The sequence below is a fragment of the Palaemon carinicauda genome, chromosome 40 (assembly GCF_036898095.1).
Source record: "Palaemon carinicauda isolate YSFRI2023 chromosome 40, ASM3689809v2, whole genome shotgun sequence".
NCBI lineage: Eukaryota > Metazoa > Arthropoda > Malacostraca > Decapoda > Palaemonidae > Palaemon > Palaemon carinicauda.
In genome coordinates, this window is record NC_090764.1 from 43,243,927 (window position 1) to 43,266,426 (window position 22,500).

Here is a 22,500-nt window from a genome sequence, read left to right on the forward strand (position 1 = left end):
AAAGCGGCTTTGTATTTACCTGATGACTTTTTCTTTCATCCACCTTCTTCTTGGGAGTAAGGGGTGGCATTAAGATAAAGGGTAGTGTACACTGGTGAGCTTGATAGAAGAGCTCTTTACAGTTATGATGCTGCCCACTCCTGTCCCGGATAAATTACCGGACCACGGCTAATTACTTAACAACATGCGACCCAACCCTTCCCGAGGACGGTGCGCCATCGTTATTAACAACCGTTCTTCCCCAAACCGACAACCTGTACCTCCAGTCTCTTCCTCTCTCACGCAATTACCGTTTAACTCTCGGATGAAATTATGATTGTTATTATGAATGGGCTAAGTGGGCTAATTGAGAATTCGTCATTCACCTGGTGACTTCTAAATGCATAGGAGGTATCCTAAGCTACCTGTCAAAAACATAACGAGGCCTCAAGTTCATCATCATAATCATCATCATCATCTACATTATTATTATCATTATTATTATTATTATTATTATTATTATTATTATTATTATTATTAATAGTAGTAGTAGTAGTAGTAGTAGTATCTTGGGAATAGACGAAACCGGTAAGGATTCATAGTTTCATGTTAATTACGTCTATTTGCATTTACGTACAGTATACTACACACACACACACACACACACACACACACACACACACACACGCATATATATATATATATATATATATATATATATATATATATATATATATATATATATATATATACACACACACATATATACACGCATATATATATATATATATATATATATATATATATATATATATATATACACACGCACATATATATATATATATATATATATATATATATATATATATATATATATATATATATATATATATATATATATATATATATATATATACATAAGGATGAAGAGGACAGCAAGAAGACTTCGGATCATCTTACATATTTATTCAACACCAACGTTTCGGGAATCCATTCCCATCATCAGGGCTACATAAAACATGAAATTATGTTTACATTAGAAATTAATCATACATTTTTGCTTAAAATTGCTTTGGTATAAAAAATATTAAAAAACGGTTAAAAGAATCAGAATACAGGAACCTAGACGGTATATAAAAACATGTGGCTAACAGAGGTCCTTTACAATTATGATGATAAAAACACTTGTGATCAAAATGGAATAGAAAATATACATATATGTAAATGAATGGTCGAACTTACTGTCAAGAGATGTGGCTGAAAACTATAGGAATATTTGAGAAAATTCTTGAAGAAAATGCTTTAACTACGAACAAAAAATAGATCAACAAGGGATGATAGGTAATGGTAGTTAGGCAATATGTAATGGTGTGGAGGTGGTTTGATTATTTAAGGAAGGGGACAGTTTCTTTATATAGAGAGATTCTAAGAGAAGGAGCGAAAGGCAATCGGATGTTTGGGAAAGAATTTCGAAATGGTTGTATTGTATATGAGTTTTACATGAGTTTGAATGATTTCTTATAGAGGAAAATTCTTGGGATTTTAATACGGAACCAGTGCGATGACTGACACCCCTATGGGAATCGATGCGGACCTTCAGTAATCGTCGGGTAGACCCGATATAGTTTCCAAAATTACATTTTGGACAAGTATACTTGTAAACAACGAAGGACCGCATCAACTCTGGGAGGGTGTCTTTGAACTTGAAAAGTTTGCCAATATTTAAAGGGTTTTTTAATATAAACTTAAAATTCACATATGGGTACAGAGTGCTGAGGGCTGTGGTGAGCTCGTTTCTGAAAAGAGCATTTTTAACATAAGGCAATGATACATACATTAGTTTTTTGGGAACTTCAGGACATTTATATTTAGGCTGAAAAATACCATTAAGAAATTTATTAACAATTTTGTCATAGAGGTGTGAAGGATAACAATTGTATGTAAAATATGTTTTTAAAAATGAAATTTCTTTATGAAAATTATGCCAGTCCGAACATAAGGAATATGCTCTAAATAAAAGGGTTTGAATAGAGTTAATCTTGAATGATTTCGAACAACTGCTAAAAAAATTAAGACCCAAACCAGTGTATGTCTCTTTTCTAAAAATACCTGTAAGAAATCCTCTATTTGAACGTGAAATGTTTATGTCAAGGAATGGCAACTGGTTATCTTTTTCTATTTCCATGGTAAACTTAATGTTTGGGTGAATTCTATTTACATATTCTAAAAACTTGTCAGCATGGGATTTTTCTCTAAATAGCAAAAAAGTGTCGTCAACGTATCTCTTATAGAAACTAGGACGAAATGCTTCAGGACATTGTCCAAGGTATATTTCCTCCAAGTGGCACATGAATATATTGGCAAATGTAGGACCCAAGGGCGACCCCATTGCCATTCCATCAACCTGTTTGAATAATTTGGTATTAAAAACAAAATGAATATCTATTACTGAAAGTTCAAGGAGTTTTCTGAAACTGTTTGAATCAAAGCCGTTGAATAAGGTATTTTCGGTAGGAAAAAGCTTGTTGAGTATAATTTCTATTGTTTCATGAAGGGGCACGTTAGTAAACAAAGATTCTACATCCAAGCTAACCATAATTGAGTTACTATCTTGTTCAAGTATTTCGGGAATGAACTTGGCGGAGTTTTGAAGAGTAAATTGATTATTGGTTAAATGACTAAGGAGAGGAACTAGGAATTTGGCTAAGTGATAATTTGGCGAGTTATAAGCTGCTAAAATAGGCCTGAGGGGTACATTAGTCTTATGGACCTTAGGAAGTCCATACAGAACACTAAAAGAAGATCCTGAACTATATAATGATTGATAAGACTGTTCGGACAACATACCTTTATCTTTGAGTAGTTTTAATGTGCGGTTTATTTTATCTTCAACTTTAAAAATTAGGCTATATTGGAGATCACCAACTTCTAAAAATTTACTGGAATCTGATAAAACATTATTCATTTTCTGGATATAGTCACTGTGGTTAAGAATAACAACGCCTTTCGTCCTAGTTTCTATAAGAGATACGTTGACGACACTTTTTTGCTATTTAGAGAAAAATCCCATGCTGACAAGTTTTTAGAATATGTAAATAGAATTCACCCAAACATTAAGTTTACCATGGAAATAGAAAAAGATAACCAGTTGCCATTCCTTGACATAAACATTTCACGTTCAAATAGAGGATTTCTTACAGGTATTTTTAGAAAAGAGACATACACTGGTTTGGGTCTTAATTTTTTTAGCAGTTGTTCGAAATCATTCAAGATTAACTCTATTCAAACCCTTTTATTTAGAGCATATTCCTTATGTTCGGACTGGCATAATTTTCATAAAGAAATTTCATTTTTAAAAACATATTTTACATACAATTGTTATCCTTCACACCTCTATGACAAAATTGTTAATAAATTTCTTAATGGTATTTTTCAGCCTAAATATAAATGTCCTGAAGTTCCCAAAAAACTAATGTATGTATCATTGCCTTATGTTAAAAATGCTCTTTTCAGAAACGAGCTCACCACAGCCCTCAGCACTCTGTACCCATATGTGAATTTTAAGTTTATATTAAAAAACCCTTTAAATATTGGCAAACTTTTCAAGTTCAAAGACACCCTCCCAGAGTTGATGCGGTCCTTCGTTGTTTACAAGTATACTTGTCCAAAATGTAATTTTGGAAACTATATCGGGTCTACCCGACGATTACTGAAGGTCCGCATCGATTCCCATAGGGGTGTCAGTCATCGCACTGGTTCCGTATTAAAATCCCAAGAATTTTCCTCTATAAGAAATCATTCAAACTCATGTAAAACTCATATACAATACAACCATTTCGAAATTCTTTCCCAAACATCCGATTGCCTTTCGCTCCTTCTCTTAGAATCTCTCTATATAAAGAAACTGTCCCCTTCCTTAAATAATCAAACCACCTCCACACCATTACATATTGCCTAACTACCATTACCTATCATCCCTTGTTGATCTATTTTTTGTTCGTAGTTAAAGCATTTTCTTCAAGAATTTTCTCAAATATTCCTATAGTTTTCAGCCACATCTCTTGACAGTAAGTTCGACCATTCATTTACATATATGTATATTTTCTATTCCATTTTGATCACAAGTGTTTTTATCATCATAATTGTAAAGGACCTCTGTTAGCCACATGTTTTTATATACCGTCTAGGTTCCTGTATTCTGATTCTTTTAACCGTTTTTTAATATTTTTTATACCAAAGCAATTTTAAGCAAAAATGTATGATTAATTTCTAATGTAAACATAATTTCATGTTTTATGTAGCCCTGATGATGGGAATGGATTCCCGAAACGTTGGTGTTGAATAAATATGTAAGATGATCCGAAGTCTTCTTGCTGTCCTCTTCATCCTTAAACTTAAGCTTGCCAGAAGCGAAAATGTTACTAGTTATATATACATACATGCACATATATATATACATATATATAATATATACATATATACAGTATATATATATAATAGATATATATATATATATATATATATATATATATATATATATATATATATATATATATATATATATATATATATATATAATTACTAGCTAGGCTACAATCCTATTTGGAAAAGCAAGATGCTATAGGCCCAAGGGCTCCTACAAGGAAAAATAGCCCAGTGAGGAAAGGAAATAATGAAATAAATAACCGATATGAGAAATAATGAATAATTAAAATAAAATTTCTTAAAAACAGTAACAATATTCAAAACAGATATTTCACAAATAGACTATAAAAATACTTAAGTAAGTCTGTTCAACATATAAACATTTGCTGCAAGTTTGACCTTTTAAAGTTCTACCGATTCAACTACCCGATTAGGAAGATCATTCCACAACTTGGTCGCAGCTGGAATAAAACTTCTAGAATACTAAATGACTATTAGAATTAACTGCATACCTAATATTAAGAAGAGGGTGAAACTGTCTGGGAAGATCTAAATGTAAAGGATGATCAGAATTACAAAAAAAATCTTATGTAACATGCCTAACAAACTAATTGAACGATAGCGCCAAAGATTAATATCTAGATCAGGAATAAAAAATTTTTAACAGACCATAAGTTCCTGTCCAACAAATTAAGATGAGAATCAGAAGCTGAAAACCAGACAGGAGAACAATATTCGAGACAAGGGGTAATAGCATTGATAACGTTATGAAGGGGAAAAAAAAAAGCGAATTGAGCAATTGATTCAACGACAGTATTTGAAGTCGTAGGAGTATAAAAATTTTCAATATATAATTTTGAAAATGTTAGTTATAAGCATCACTGAATGCACGTTACCTTCTGAGAAAGTAGCCATTGTTAAAAAAATTTTGAAAGGGGCTTTTGACAACCAGGAGTTTAGTTCTAACATAATTATTCACCATTCTTTCCAAAAATACTAAAATACGCGATTCTAGAACTGGAAAATTATTTAATCTTTTTTTTAGCTTTATCATATAACCAGTCATCATACACGCAATTATATTCTACAGAGACTAGACTATTCTGTTATAAAAGATACAGATATTGAAGCTCTTGAGTATTTGAGTTTCCTTGGAATTCAAAAAGTAGTTGTACGAAATGGGAATTATTATTAATCTTAGGAACCATTAAAATGAAGAGTGCCAATGGGAAGTGTATTGCATCCAATCAAATTTTGTATCTATAACTCTAGTTTGTAATAAAAGAAAAAGAAAAATACCCGAGGAATAGACTATTTGTAGATGATATAAAATTTTGATGCTTCAAAAATTACATTGAAGAAGCAATTGAGAAAATATATCTTTTACCATGTGTCTGGGAAGAGATGACTCCTAAAACTTATGAATTAAAATATAACTGACCTTTTGGTGGTAGGATTTAGCCTTGGCAACATTTAGATAAACGTTAACACCAACATGGCCCCGATAACTGACACTGCTGAAATAAAGAAAATTCAGTGAGTCATTAGATATCCTCTTAGAAATAAAAATCTTAGAATCAGCTTGTGATTAATAATGTTGAGTGGATTGCTCCAACTCTCTACATTACAATTTACCTAAACCACAACTTATATGATTAGAAAATGTAATAAACAGAGCAGCAAGATTACACCTAGGTTGAGTGAGCTAACTGGATATACTTGAGAGATTTCCTATACATCATACATCCAATAAATTATGTTGACACAAAACTATTTACAGATGGTTTCAAGTTGTCTGTTGCCAAAATGCACCCCTCAAATATTGGCTCTAGAGTTTTAAAAAAATCCAAGCCCCAGTATTATACAATAAGTTCCTATTTAACATTAGAAAGACAAAGGATATAAAATCTCTTAATAATAATTGAAGTTTTTGTTACTTTCCCAGTGTTATGAAAATGTGGAGGTGACAGTTATGATGGACTCTTCAAATATGTCTGTTTGATGTGTGCATAAGACAAAGTGTGTGGGCCCTGCAACGAAGAATTTTTTTCCTTTTTTTTGGCGAAAGGATACCACATTAGAATACTAAAAAGTAACAAAGGTATCTTTAAAACTTTTTTACTTTTGTTCTTATTCAAATATACTATATTATACTAGCTGTAGAGTAATGAAGTTACATGTTAGATGTTCTATCTTGACATTGCTTTTCGTTTAACGAATGATTGAATGATTTGAAGTTTTCGGGCATCCTGACATCGAAGGTCATTGACGCCGATATCATTTATTAAAAATAAAAGAGTATAAGAATAATCAATTAAATCCATTACAACTAATATGTTATAAGATTTAAATAGCATTCAGAAGAACTACTGAAATAAATTTAAAAATGCCGCTTGCATTATACGATACATCATGACCAAGGATCTTGGCAAGGATGAACCTGCCATCCTCACCTCGAGCCTCAAACAGATATTTATTTCTTTCTGTGCTTTAAGTGGGGCATTCACTCAAAAAATGCCTCACTGCCAAGGGTATCAAACAGTTGTCACAACATGGTTGGTGCTGGCCAGCCAGAAGAAACTCATGTGTCAACCAAGTGTGACCAATGCGGAGACGACAAAGAGTAGTCTCCCACTTCCGGGGCATCCCGTTATACCTCCAAGGAGATATAACATTACTTATTTCTCTCATAGTTTCAGTTAAACTATCCCAATGCTGTTGCCAATTATTATAAATAAAATTCTTAATTGTAGGTAAAAAATCATTACAGCGAATCGGATATCTTCTAGGTAGCAACTCGGCTACAGCATTATTTGCCAGTGAATCTTTCTCCTCATTTCCAGACACACACACACACACGTGTGCTGGAACCCAACAAAATTGCACTGTTATACGTCTCAGCCCACAAATAAAAAGTCATTCTAAAATCTTTAAAACTAACGGGTTACTGGAATTAAAAACTTCTAAAGCTTGAAGGACACTCCTCGCATTACTAAAATTTGTAAAATTACCACCCTCCTCCAACGCTATTTTCTCAATAACGGTTACCATACCATACAGTTCGGCAGTAAATATGGAAGATATTAGATGAAGTGCACCTCTACAGTTAAAAGAACTACTAAATACTCAAAATTCAACGCCAGCATCAGATTTGGAGCCATCAGTATATATAAAAGTCGATTCCCTACGTTCTTCCACATGTTCCATGAAAAGAGACCTGGCTTCTAATTCCGTCATGTTCTTTTTTATACCAATAAAATACCTACAAAAAGATATCTCTGGTAACTTCCATGGAGTGGTTGGTGATATCCTAAATGGAAGAACTCTAATTCCTATAACAAGACAGTTCATCAATTTCTATACTCGAAAACCAACAAGGTTGATGAGATTTTGAGTGTAACTCAAAATATCTACAATGCCTTACAAAGTTTGCAATCTGACAGGCTAAAGAATTAGGAAGTCTTTGCCACCTAACCCAATACCGAACATTGGAAAACTTTCGGTAAAGGTCTAAAGGGAATACTCCCGCGTCAACAAGGAGACTTTGGATAGGCGACAATCTAATACCAGTATGATGTATAGAATCTAATATCTTTAATCGGTTTGGGGTGGCTGAGGAGTATATTTCACAACCATAACTAATTTTTAAAAAAATTAAAGCTTTGTATAATTTTAAAATAGTTTTGCAGTCTGCCTCCATGATGTATGGGATAAAACTTTTAAAACTTCAAAGCATCAAAACATTTAGCTTTTAATGCCTTTAAGTGAGGAACCCATGTAAGCCTAGAATCAAATACAAATCATAGAAATTTAGCTTCGCTTACAAATGGGATCCGTTGACCTTTGATGTGTATATCCGGGTATGGATGTACTCCCCAAATAAGACAGAAATGGACAACTGTAGTTTTACTTGTCGAAAACTTAAACCCATTCATAGCAGACCACTTAATAATTTTGTCAATTCCGAGTTGTAGTTTTCTCTCCAACATTGCCATTCTAGCTCCAGAAAATGATATGGAGAGATCATCTACAAATAGTGTTGAGATAATATCTTAAGGAATGACTGAGGATATCCCATTAATGGCTACTTTCGTTTACCATAATCACGCAGAGAATAAAACAAGAAGGTTACATGGTTTTCGTCACTCTACTTCCAATACCAAATGCATAACTTCAAATCCTTGTCGTGGTAGGAAGAAACATTATAATTTCCATTGGGTTAAGTTATTCCGAAGGTAAAACAGAAATCCATATAAATGGTTATGCGGTTAAACAAGTGACCGTATAAAAAAGTTAAATGTAAAATTAACAAACTATCATAATATACATAATGTATATATATGTATATATATATATATATATATATATATATATATATATATATATATATATATATATATATATATATATATATATATATATATATATTATCATTATTATTATCATCATTATTATTACTTGATAAGCTACATTACCCTAGTTGGAAAAGCAGTGAGGAAAGGAAAAATGGAAAAAATGTAGGATTTTGAGAACAGTAATATTAAAATAAACATTTCCAATATAAACTATAAAAACTTCAGAAAAACAAGAGGAAGAGAAATAAGATAGAATAGTGTGCCCGAGTGTACCCTCAAGCAAGAGAACTCTAATCCAAGACTGTGGAAGACCATGGTACAGAGGCTATGACACTACCTAAGACTAGAGAATAATGGTTTGATTTTGGAGTGTCCTTCTCCTAGAAGAGCTGCCTACCATAGCTAAAGAGTCTCTTCTACCCTTACCAAGAGGAAAGTAGCCACTGAACCATTACAGTGCAATAGTTAACCCCTTGTTTGGTAATATCAGTGTTGCCAGGGGTATGGGGACAGAAGAGAATCTGTAAAGAATAGGCCAGACTATTCGGTGTATATGTAGGCAAAGGGAAAATGAACCGTAACCGTAACACACACACACACACACATATATATATATATATATATATATATATATATATATATATATATATATATATATATATATATATATATATATATAAATATATATATATATATATATATATATATATATATATATATATATTATATATATAAATATATATGTGTGTACATATATATATGTGTATATATATATGTGTGTGTGTAGTATATATATAAATAAATATATATATATATATATATATATATATATATATATACATATATATATATATACATATATATATATGTATATATAAATGTATATATATATATATATATATATACATATATATATATATACAATATATGAGAGAGAGAGAGAGAGAGAGAGAGAGAGAGAGAGAGAGAGAGAGAGAGAGAGAGAGAGAGAGAGAGAGAGAGAAACCGTTTATAACACAAAAAACATTCCAACATATACTCCAAAATGAGAGAGACTGGAGTTTCAAAACGGACCGAGCGCCGCGTATAGTGCCTTTCTCTGTATCTGAATTTCAAATCTGTATTGATCTAGCATGTCACAGCGAGGAAGGTAATCAGCATTTTAGGAATATTTGATAATGCTTTTAACGGTCGGGCAGAGTTATTACTACCGTTTCAGATTAAAGAAAGTTGGAAAACAAAGTTTTGGTTTACAGTGAGTTAGGGATTATCCGACGGATGCTTCATACATTCTTTCTTATTTTGAAAAGATGCTGCTAAGGCTAATATCCGAAGCCTGTGGATAGCCTAGGTAACATCGACATTACTCGTCCCTTTTTGTTAAATATATATTTTTTAATTAGCTTAAAAATTATATACATACATACATATATATATATATATATATATATATATATATATATATATATATATATATATATATATATATATATATATATATACATAAATATATTAGTAAGATATTAACACGTCAATGTTTACATCAATCAATCAAACATGGTTAGAATAAGTTATTATTTTATCGTAAATTCATAGGGCGAAATCAATAGTCATCACTAAATCCCACAAATATCTCAAATAATTTTTCACTGATCTTTTTTATAACTCCTTGGGTTGCATTATTTATTTTTAAGTTACTATTTATTGTAGCTTAGCTAATGACTTGTATTTGATGGTGATATATTCATTAAATATTCTTAAATTTATTTATAAGAATAAATCGTTATGAACCGAAGGGGTTATCCTGCTGCATTAAATGACATTTCTTAAAGGTTTTAGCAGTTCTAGGTCATCTGGAACAGGACCTGTATTTGAGTGATGGAGGATTCAAACTTCAAAGATATATCGCTTCGCAATGTTATCATATATGAAGTTCAATGTCGCATTTCATTACCAGGATTCATTCCGTATCATATAATGTGAAGCAATAAGAATTTGTTGCCAGGTAGAACGGTTGCGAATCAGAAACTTTGTGATGTCTAGGAATTCTACCACATTGGTTAGAATCACGAGATGAGTATATGCTTATACGGTGATGACAAACATACAGCTGGGAAAAAAAATATGTTGTTTGCTTTAAGGCCTTTTCGACAAGTGCCAATCCAGTAGAAATAAATATAAAATATGAATTATTTATTCTTCTTAGTGGCATTATCCTTTCAAAAATATAATGGTAATCCTAAGCAATTTTTTAACTTCATTGTAATCTATATTAAAATGAATTTGCCTATGTAAAAATCGTAGACATTGCGAAACGTAAACGATGTAAAAAGCTTTTTTTCTTAGATATCTGCTCATTTTTTTATGTTCGTGAGCAATTTCAACACTCGTGATTCTGTGGTCAAAATTTATTCATTTTCTACGTAAAAAGAATAGGTAACATTAACGCGAAGAAGTGGTTTTTGTGTACTTGGTACTTCTCGAGCTTAAAACCCAATTGAAACTACTACCCAAATTTCCTTGGTACGCAAAGTCTTACCGGTGGCGGCGGAGTGAAAGTATCCAAAAGAAAATAAATAAACATTTCAATTAGCCTCACGATGAAACTAAAGTGAACAAAAGCTGTAAGCAAGCGATCAATATTTCTCAAATAGAAATATTTCAATGCAGATTCCCAGATTTTAGAAAAATAAAAAATCCTCACAAATAACGAAGATGCCCCGAAAAAACTTTTAAAGCTTCTATTTATAACATGAAGAGATTTAGCATGGCCACCACACCCAGCTATGTAAAAGGATCTCTTAATCATGTCCAATCATAACATGTTTTCAAGACATCATACTGTTGATGTTCGAGGACAAAATGTTGAAAATTCGAAGGGTTCATTTTTCAATTGTCCAATAATGTTGTAAAGGCAAAATTAATATATCATGAAAACGGAAGGACATTGTTTCATGACAATAATATTGGTTTTCAACTATTATCCTCAAAAGATACTTCTGATTGTAAGCAATGAAATATGTGGAGATATGATGGCATTAGAAAAATAACAAAAAAGGGGTCAGTGGAAAGAATATTACTGAAGAAAACACTAGATACGTAAATAGTAATTATACAGAGAGCAACTACGACAAAAACAATGTCAAGTAGATAATTTTAAAGTTATATAAGGTAAGGATTAAACCCATAGTAAGATTGTTTGGCTATCAGGACCCAGGAAGGACTTTACTCCATGGTAGCAGAGGGAATAACTAAGCCTAGTGGTGATGACCCTTCAGTTTGATGTCACCCCTCGTTGTCGTCCCCAAGAATGGCCCGGGAGTATGTTTCACAGTTCCAAGATGAACAGCCCAGTTTCTAGACCAGCCCACCCCCACCCCCCTTAACCCGCACCTTTCACCGCCAATTGAAGCTTAGGCCTTAATGTTCAGTATTTTTCAACATTTAATGCCCTCTGTTAGTATTAGCAAATATAACTCACTGAAGAAGACTAACATCTTACTACCTTCATTAAGCCATATGATTGTTTCACACATCAGAAGACTAATGCCTTCTTCTTATGAGGTGATATGTCCCTTCAGTGAATCAAACAGTTTTTGACGACATACCCCTTTGCAATGAAAATTATCTTGCAAATCTTCATCGTATCAATGAGCTGCTAACCAGATGCTACAAGTTTGGAACATCCCTCAACAAAGAAAAGTTTGTGTTTGCTACACCTGCCATAACCTTCTGTGGATACACTTCCTCGGGAGAAGGCATGTTGCTGATAAAGAGAAAGCGAGAGCCATCAGGGATTTCCAACCACTGCCAACCTGACATATCTCAGATCATTCATGGGACTGGTATACCAGTTGGCAGTATTCACCCCTGATGTCTCCACTGTAGCACAGTCCCTACACCCCATGATGAGCTCAAAGGAAACATTCGTTAGGCATGTTCTCGCCTCTTTTTATCCAAACCTACCCTTTGTCCTCCAGATAGATAGTTCACGCCTTCACGGCCTTGAATGTGGCCTCCTGAAGGATCATGGTAGTGGATGCCTATTTCTATTTTAGTGTGGTTCTCAATTTTTCCAATGCTACAACTCATTAATCCACCTTCTAACTAGAGATGTTAGCTGTTATCAGGGCATAGATGATGTTCTAACTGTTGTCTGAACAATGTTGAAATGTAGATTGCATCTAGCAATCTTACAGAACTTCACGATAATGACAGATCACAGACCCTTCATGCCACTCTCAAGTCACTGTTTGTTGGACAACGTTTACGATCTGTTGCCTTCTGTGCCTAATGAAGATTTTTCCCTGTCTCTTCATAGTTGTGTGGAATACTGGTAAGATATCAAGCATACCTGATGCCCTGTCACGAGTTCCAGTCAGCCACCTCACATCATAGGACGAGATTTTAGGGCTGCTTCTGCCACCCATCTCCAAACTAACACTGCCACCTCAGCGCAAGTCTCTCTAGCCAAGAATGTTGATAGAATTCTTTATGATCTTCGAGCTGCAACAAGAGTGGGCCCTACCTATGTTCATCTCCTTGACTGTGTCATCTCAGGATTACCATTCAATAGATATGGCCTTCACAACTCCTTGCTCCCATACTGGATGCTATGCAGCAATCTCTATGTTGATGCCAACCTAGTCTTGTATGGAACAAGAGTTGTAGTTCCACCGTTGCACCTTGTCTCATCTACACGACAGCTATAGTGTTGAAGCAACCAAAAGTTTGCTAAGAAAGAAGTATTTCTTACCTGGTATTGACTCTGACATCCCTAGCTCTGTTTGAGCTTGTGAGCCATGTCAGGTATTGGAGCCAAGTCAACATCAGGAACTATTATTGAAATTATGACATACCTGTAAGGCCCTTCAAGTCCGTCTCAGCCGATTCTTTGTTGCTGTAGGAAAGTCCCTGCTGGTTGTTCTTGACAAACTCTAAGGGTGGCCTGTTGATGTTCCCTGCAATGTTGATACTAATACCTCCAAAACCATCAGGATCTATTGCCGTTACTTTCAGGAAGACACGTCAATCTCCCCCTTAGAACTAACGGACGGCCACAGTTCACTAGCAAAGTATTCAGGGAATTCATGAAGTGATAAGGAGTAGGACATGTAATGGCCTCACCAAATTACTTGCAATTAAACAGTCATGACAAGGAAAGTGAGATGTTTATTATGTACCTTGCTTTGACAACAGCATCCTCTGTCAACATTGATTGTGAAGATTTTGATCAAAGCCTCTTGGAATTTCAGAACACTGAACTTGACAGGCCGTTCCCCTACTACGATTTCATGTGTTCATCTACTTAGGGCCTGCGTCCTTGCTCAACTTGTCTTTCTCAAACGAATGGCAGGCTAAGACCAAGAATTGTGACTGCCTCTCCAAGCAGGTTGAACCAGTACAACTAGCATGTCCATCCCTATACAAGAGGAATGAAAGACGCCAAGTTTAAATTGAAGACCCAATATCTCCCCACTGGGACAAAGTTGGGTTTTTGTAAGATCTAGAAATATGGGATTCATCTTCCTAGTGAATACAAAATAGTGGAAAAATCAGTGTTTTCTTTTCAATTGCAAACCTTTAGTGTTCACCCCACTCCCATCCCTATATGGCCCTTAATTAAAACGGTAAAGTCAGTGCATAGTAAATTCCCACTCAGTGACATCATATTACTCTCAAAAGCTTACAGAAAAGGAGTCCATTTGAGAGCATATAACAAGCGGAAGCCGAAGTGATAATGTCCCTGACTGGTGAACACCAGACTGGGGTTTGAGTCAAGCTCAAATTCATTAGTTCCTTTGGTTGCTGCACCACATTTTCCTTACGAGCTAAGGAGGGGGGGAGGAAGTTAGAGGAGCCTATAGATCTTTCTGCTGAGTCATCAACAGCCATTGCCTAGCCCTCCTTGGTCCTAGCTTGGGTGGAGAGGGGCTTGGGCGCTGATCATATGTATATATGGTCAGCCTCTAGGGCATTGTCCTGCTCGACAGGGAAATGTCACTGTCGCTTGCCTCTGCCATTCATGAGCGGTCTTTAAACATTAAATCTTTAAGGGGGAAGGGATGGGTAGATACATGAAAGAGACATCATAGACGTTGAGTAATATACTTTACTCTTTTATCTATACATTATTGTGTCTATGTTCATGAACAATTATATTACTGTACCTCTCTAAATACATATCATCATGCATGTAGCATTCATGTTTATCGCCTGTAATATGGCAGCAATTGCGTATATTGCTGATATGGCAATATCATGTTAGTGTAGTCAGAAATCTCATCCTATTAGGTTGTTGCCTGATAAGCACGGTTTTGTATCCTCTATGCTGAAAAGGACTTAAATAATAAGAGCCTACATTTAAAAATTAGTTTCCTTCTCTCTTACAGCAGAGCCTTGTGAGATCAGTATCCTTACATACATAGTACAGTAATAAGACACAGAAACCTTCTAACATGAGTTCCACAAAATTATTGCAGATTCCCTTTCCTACTACAATGAAGCCCAGTGTCCTTGCACTAGCCCCAAGATTCCCATGGGTCTTTGACCATGGATAAACGAGTAGGATGTTCTCCTCCTCCTCTTACAACGCCTGCTGGTCCTCCTGCAACGCCTACTGGTAATCCTGTATCCCCCCTCTGCTAAAGAAGCCAAGAACGATCCTCCAGTTTACGCCTCCAGTAGGACAGCTCTCAATACTCTAGATCGGTGTAAGTCAGGGAACGGAAGAGAAGAAAAACTAAAAATAGGGAGGATACAGCACCAAAGGAAGTATAATGTGAGCTTATAGATGGTATAGTGTGTGACATGACCTTCCAGTGTTCTGTCTACAAGATCAGCCTTCGTGTCCGGTACAACTGCTCCAGAAGGTAACAATCCCGGCACTCAGGCATTATCCGCATCGCTAAGCAGGATAGGAGGACCAGTTACTTCAACTAACAACTGTCCGTGTTCCTCCCCTTCTAAAAAATGTTATATCTTTCAACATGAAGAGGGATAGATGAAAAAGCCAACCATGAAGAGCCAAGATAAAGTGTCACTGACACTAGTTTCTTTTTCATTGTAATTTACGGATAATAATACAGTACATATAGTGTTTTAGAGGAATTTTAATTATTGTAAGAATATGTTCTATCACTTATGCTTCAAAATTAGACCAAAATAAACAGTCTTACTAAAAGTAAAGTCACTACAGCAATTTCAATTAAACTACTTGATTACATAATTTTGCTGTCTATGAAAGGAAAAACTATAAATTCTTTCTACGCTTTCTTCTATCATTTACATGTATTCGGCTATATTTTTTTCTAAACCTTTACATTTTTCATTTAGGATAATCTTTTTTTTTCCAAACTTTAAGTAGGGCATTCTACAAATGGAAAAAAAAATTATATGGATTTTGGGGGAATTTTTATGTGTAAGAATTTGTTCAATTTTACTTAGCTTTAAAGTAAGACCTTAATAAAAGTTGTAACATTAAAAGTAGTCACCTAAACCATTACAACGAATAGGTTTACTTGCACAATCTTGTGGTCAATGTCGAGCAAAAGTGAGAAGCGTTATGAAATTTCTGTTATTATTTATCCATGGACTCTATAAGTTATACCACTAGTAAATCTATTCGGCTGAACGGTAATTTTACTTTTAAATATTTGCTCTTACAAAGACCTTATAATCAACACATTTTATACACTTTTCTCGTTATTTCATCAACATTCGTTTCACACTTTTATACATTTTAGAAAATTGTGGTAATTTCAATTATTTGATTTGCTCAAACAGTTTCAAGTTGACTAAACAGAAATATTTTCTTTACAAAATATGTGAACTGATATATCATCAAAAAGTAAATATACTCAGTATATAATTAAATAACACTCAAATTCTTAGCGATAGTGATTCTGTGATCAGGTGAGTTAATGATGAGTTAAGAAAACCTCTTACCCAAAATCTAATTTTTGGTTAATCATCACTCAATTTACTTCACATTAGAGCCCTTACAAAAGAAAACCTTTTTGTTCCAAACTTTCGAAACCCAAAGGGGAATGCCGCTAAAGGTTGTAAAATTTCCAAGCGAGACTGGGTCTCAAAAGAGTTAAAAGCCTTTTTTTTTTTTCTTATCTGCACACGGCGAATAAGACCATGTTATTCTCCCTAAAATCTTTACAATCTTAGACCAAATATCAAAGGGTTTCTATCGCATCGAAAATAAGCCAGTCAGAAATGACAAGTTACTGTCATGTTTTTCTCCTAGAGAATCATTGTCATGCCCAGGTTCTCCTAAAATCTTTCCAATTGGCTTCTTAACGATCCATCAGCATCTTTCCGGTATATTATTACCTACCTCATACATCATCTCTAAATGGTTCCTTAAACCCGGATCCAAAAGCAACCCCCCCTCCCTACCATTTAGGACCCAAAGAATGACCAAGTAGCAATTTTGGCGATCGGATTTGTTTGATTACCTTCCCATTCACTGTTCGTCGGGCTAATTCATATCTATCAATATTATCACCATGAATATGGTTGAAGCTTTAGACACGTCTTCAAAGATCCGTGTTTTGCATCCCCTTTTGATTTTTATTTGACATTGCGATTGCCTTTGTCTTCCTTCTCTGTAAATTCCGATCAATTTCAACTATTCTCCATACACATGACAGTCAAATGTCATTATTACACTGTATAAATGTTTTCACCGTCAAACATTTCCTTCATTTTTTTTTTTTCGTATTTATCCTTTTGCAATACAATTAACCTGAATTATTAAGGTTTTAATCCCGTTTCTCAAGCATCAACACGTACCTCTAATGCCTAAATGGTCCAGAGCAAAACCTTTTGTGATATCCCGTGTAATCTGAGAGCTTCTGAATCATAAAATTTGTTTACCATCATGAATTTCTAGATAAACAAAAGGATATATATATATATATATATATATATATATATATATATATATATATATATATATATATATGAGTGTGTGTGTGTGTGTGTGTGTGTGTGTGTGTGTGTGTGTGTGTGTGCCAGAACCGTCGACAATCTGTATGTTATTTAATGTTGCCTTTCAACTTCGGTACACTATATCGTCAACTATTTTACAAATACTGGCTTGTTTATAATTCACCGCCTACATATTACTAACTTCTAAACGTTTTACATGATGCTTGCACACAGAGGTTCACAAGTGAACATTAGGAAAAAGCGAGGGAAATTAATTTATTTTTGTATAATAAATCAACTCAAACGTCAATAACACGAAAATAAGAAAACTATTAAAAAACAGATATCATTGAGAAATATTCAACATACTTCACCAAGAACATAATTAAAATGATCTATATATCTACAAAATAAGGGAAAATATTCCTATTTTCCTTAGTGACAGAAAAGTTAAAACTGCAAATATTATCGGATCTAATGACAATAATAACAAGAGCATGAGGTTCCAGATTCTAACAAACGATAATCACTTCATCCAGAAGCCTATCCATGCATTCCATTCCTTCAAAAATCTAATCAAAGTAATCCACGTTGAAAGTTACACTGCAATAATAAGCTCTTTTACCGCAACTCAATCATCCCCAAAATTTGATGGGGTCGTCCATGACCGAAGATCTATCTATGATAAAAATTCAGCCAAAATCCGTCAGGTAGCTTTGACGTTATCCTGTCCACAGACAGAAACATAGACAAATAAATAAATAAACCAACTCAATTTTATCAAAAAAAAAAAAATAAAATAATATGAAAGGAAACTGCACAAGGCCATGAAAACTGTCAGACACAAAATCAACAGCAGAGAATTGAACCAATAGACGCAATATTTCAAATATAAAGATAAAAATTCTTAAATTAATAGACGTTTTGGACTTACTTAAAACATTCCGTATGGTCACGCTTGCTAGTTCGGGGAAGCCAAATCCCCCCAGTTGTAAATGGGTACCTACGATTGTTTTCGAGGTAAAGACAAAAGGATCCGGGAAATGATGACAATTATGATATTCAAATATTTCTCAACATTGCCTATATCGATAATGAAACACTGCGGTATCAAGGGACTTTAATGGTCTCCAATTTTTCTATATATTGCTCAAGGCACAGCACTTCGTGAATTTCAGATACAAGCTTAATAACAACAACAACAACAACAACAACAACAACAACAACAACAGCAATAATAATAATAATAATAATAAATATGGATCATTTACAAAATTTGCGGAAAGGTCATTACTATGGTTAAAACTCAAAAGTAACGAGTTTAAAAGTGGTCGAATATAACTTCTGTAATAAGGCGTATATATCCTGCAAGAAGTATTTCCAAGGAATAAAACGAATCAAATCAAGTTTATTTTCTTTACCAGGAAAAGTTTACCAACTGAAATAAGGAAAATTGCAATAATCACACAAGTAATAAAAAATATTCAAAGTATGCACGTAATAAAAAAAATGCCAAGTATTTGCCTATACGCGGCTATACATCTTAAACGCGTGAGTTCAAATGATAAAGAACCACAGGCCCCCAAATAACACTGTAAAGACTTTCGCTGAAACCGGTGGGAACAGCATGAAGAAATTCTTTTGTTTTCGTGCAAGCATTTGGTGAAAGAGCATGCCTTGGGAACATGGAAAACGACTACCATTACCGAACAGATTAACTTCCTGTGTTTCACCAACTGCCTAGTTTCCATCATTTTTATAACCTTAGTTCATCTTTGTAGCACAGAACGCCTTTATTAAAAACTATTTCCACATGTAGTACGCAGCATAGTATTATGTTGTACTAAAAATATCATAATCTATCAGTCGTTATACCTCAGAAGCAGTAGTTACGAAAGGCAATAATTATAGTAGTAGCAATTGTTACACCTTCGAAGGAGTTATGAAAGGCAATAATTATAACAATAATAGTAGTAGTAGTAGTAGTAGTAGTAGTAGTAGTAGTAGTAGTAGTAGTAGTAGTAGTAGTAGTAGTAGTGGTGGTGAGATTTCTTAATGTGTTCCAAAAGGTGCATGGAATGATTAAAGTTTAATTACTAATGCAGGAAAATTTGATAGGGGTAAGAGCAATGGTGATTCAAATGAGTTCGGATCAAGCAATATTTCTGCTAAAACCTGGACTTAGCATTGCACAATAACTGGAGAAAACTAATAAACAGAATTGATGAAAGAAGGGAAATTTCTAAAGTAATTGGAATTTTTCGCAATGTAAGTTCAACTTGTGCAAGGATATGGTAATAGTGAAGCGACTACGTTGTTCGAAATTAGTTCTCAGACAATTGCACTAAAATTGCACACTATGCTCTCATGGTAGTTTGTTATTTAGAGGAAAATAAAGATGGAAGATGTCAAGAAAGGCATAGATGACTTTTATGCAAATTCATCGGAGAAGTAATTGAAAATGGAATGTAGAACATGTTATGAGACGACATACTGCTAGTGATTGATGACTGTAAAGAGAAAGTTTGAAATAGTTGTAAAATCAGAAAGTGAAAGTTAATATTAACGAGAGACTCGTTGGGTGGATTAATTAATGGACCAAATGAAATAATTTTTTGAATTTAGACTAAAAACCAAAAACACCGGGGTACTTTCAGCCCTTCAGCGCCTTACAGAAAGCATTACCATATATATTATATATATATATATATATATATATATATATATATATATATATATATATATATATTATATATATATGTATATATATATATATTATATATATATATGTATATATATATATATATATATATATATATATATATATATATATATATATATATATATATATATATATATATATATATTAAGAGATAGAATTTAAGCCCCGTTAAAAATCCAGGAACTCATTAAAAATTATTGGGAAATATTTTTCTTTGAAACTGCATTATCTTATTGCCGAGCAACACATTCCTGGATCTATCACGCAATGAGGACACTGTCTTCTCTTGAGTAAAAAGAAAAGTCAAATATTATTTACACAAGAATTAAAAAGTACGGAGTAATGAACAAATCGATACGTGATGGATAAATGATAGAATGAAAGAAGCGAAAATTGAATAAATGAAAAATTTAACATAAGGAGGGACAGAAGAGGAAGAATAAATGAAATAATATGCGAACTCTTACTTTCAGAATTGATGTATTATTGTCAAAGGTGGAAGAAAGATATTTTGGAGGATATACTGTAAAGATGAAAGGTCTATATAGAATATAGAGTAGGGGAGCTGATACCATAAGTAAAACCTTGTCATTGACTTTTAAAAGGCTTGGTGGTTGTTCATTTATGTTAAGAGAGCAGTGTTATAAAAGGTTTATGAAAAGAGTAATAAGGAAGAAAATATGTTCACAAGGGGTCTCAGCATTCAAACGGAATAACTCAACTCTCCAATATTCACTTTATTTAAAGGGTACCGTTCTTTCCACTTCAAACTTGGTGTTTTTCAGAACCAACAAAATAATCCTAAATTAATCAAGAGTTACTGAATAAAAATACAACTTGTCATATGGAAGCTACAGAAACGTTACTGAATTAATGTTAAAAGCTGAGATAAATACTTTTGACTGGATTATACACGATAAGTTTCATTTTTGACAGTAAAGATTCAGAGCCATTTTAAAACATTTTTCAATCGAGGTATTGCTTACCATTCTTCTTACTTTATACTCATACACAGAGACATACATATACACTAACACATATATATGTGTGTACATGCACGCGTGCATAATAGCGTGAGTTCAGAGATTTAAGGCAAGGGAGAGTTTATTACGATTGTCACAAAATGCTTGGACCTCTTTCAACTAAACATAGGATTAAGCCTGTGGGGTAGTCAGTGACTGCTGATGACTCGCATGGGAATTTATAAGAACCTCCTTCTCTCAAAGCTCGTATCCATTTGTCAAAAGGACAGTAAGGTTATGGGCACTAGTGAAGACTTGAGCTGTGAACAAGGCTTGAACTTTCAGTCTACATATTGCGAGTCAAAAGGCGTTGCAAATAAGATAATACATACAAATGTGATTATGAAAATTAAAATGCCACTTTCTCTACAGAGAAAATTATTTAATAAGATGGTCCTACCAGTATTAACTTATGCATCAGAAACTTGGAGCCTTACTAAAGCCTTAGGACACAAGTTAGTTACAATTCAAAGATCCATGGCAAGAATAAAGATGGGTCCCTACAGATTGTAAAATAAGCAAGGAAAGTAGGAGAAGACGGTGGATTGACGAACTAAGAAAGTTTGCGGGTATTTGGACTGGCACAGAGTGACCAATAAACAGAAGTAGAAGGATATGTCTGAGGTCTTTGTTCTGCAGTGGACTAGTAACGGATATATATATATATATATATATATATATATATATATATATAGATATATATATATATGTGTGTGTGTGTGTGTGTGTGTGTGTGTGTGTGTGTGTGTGTGTGTGTGTGTGTGTGTGTGTGTGTGTGGAAAATATATGTCTTGCAAAGCATGGGTCTTCAGTTCAAACCCTGTTCACAGCCCAAAATTTTCTACTGGTGTTCACAATATATATATATATATATATATATATATATATATATATATATATATATATATATATTTATATATATATATATATATATATATATATATATATATATATATATATATATATATATATATATATATATATATATATTAGATTCATGAATTCGACAGGGATATGTACAGTGGACTTGAAATGATCTTTACATCTCTTGATA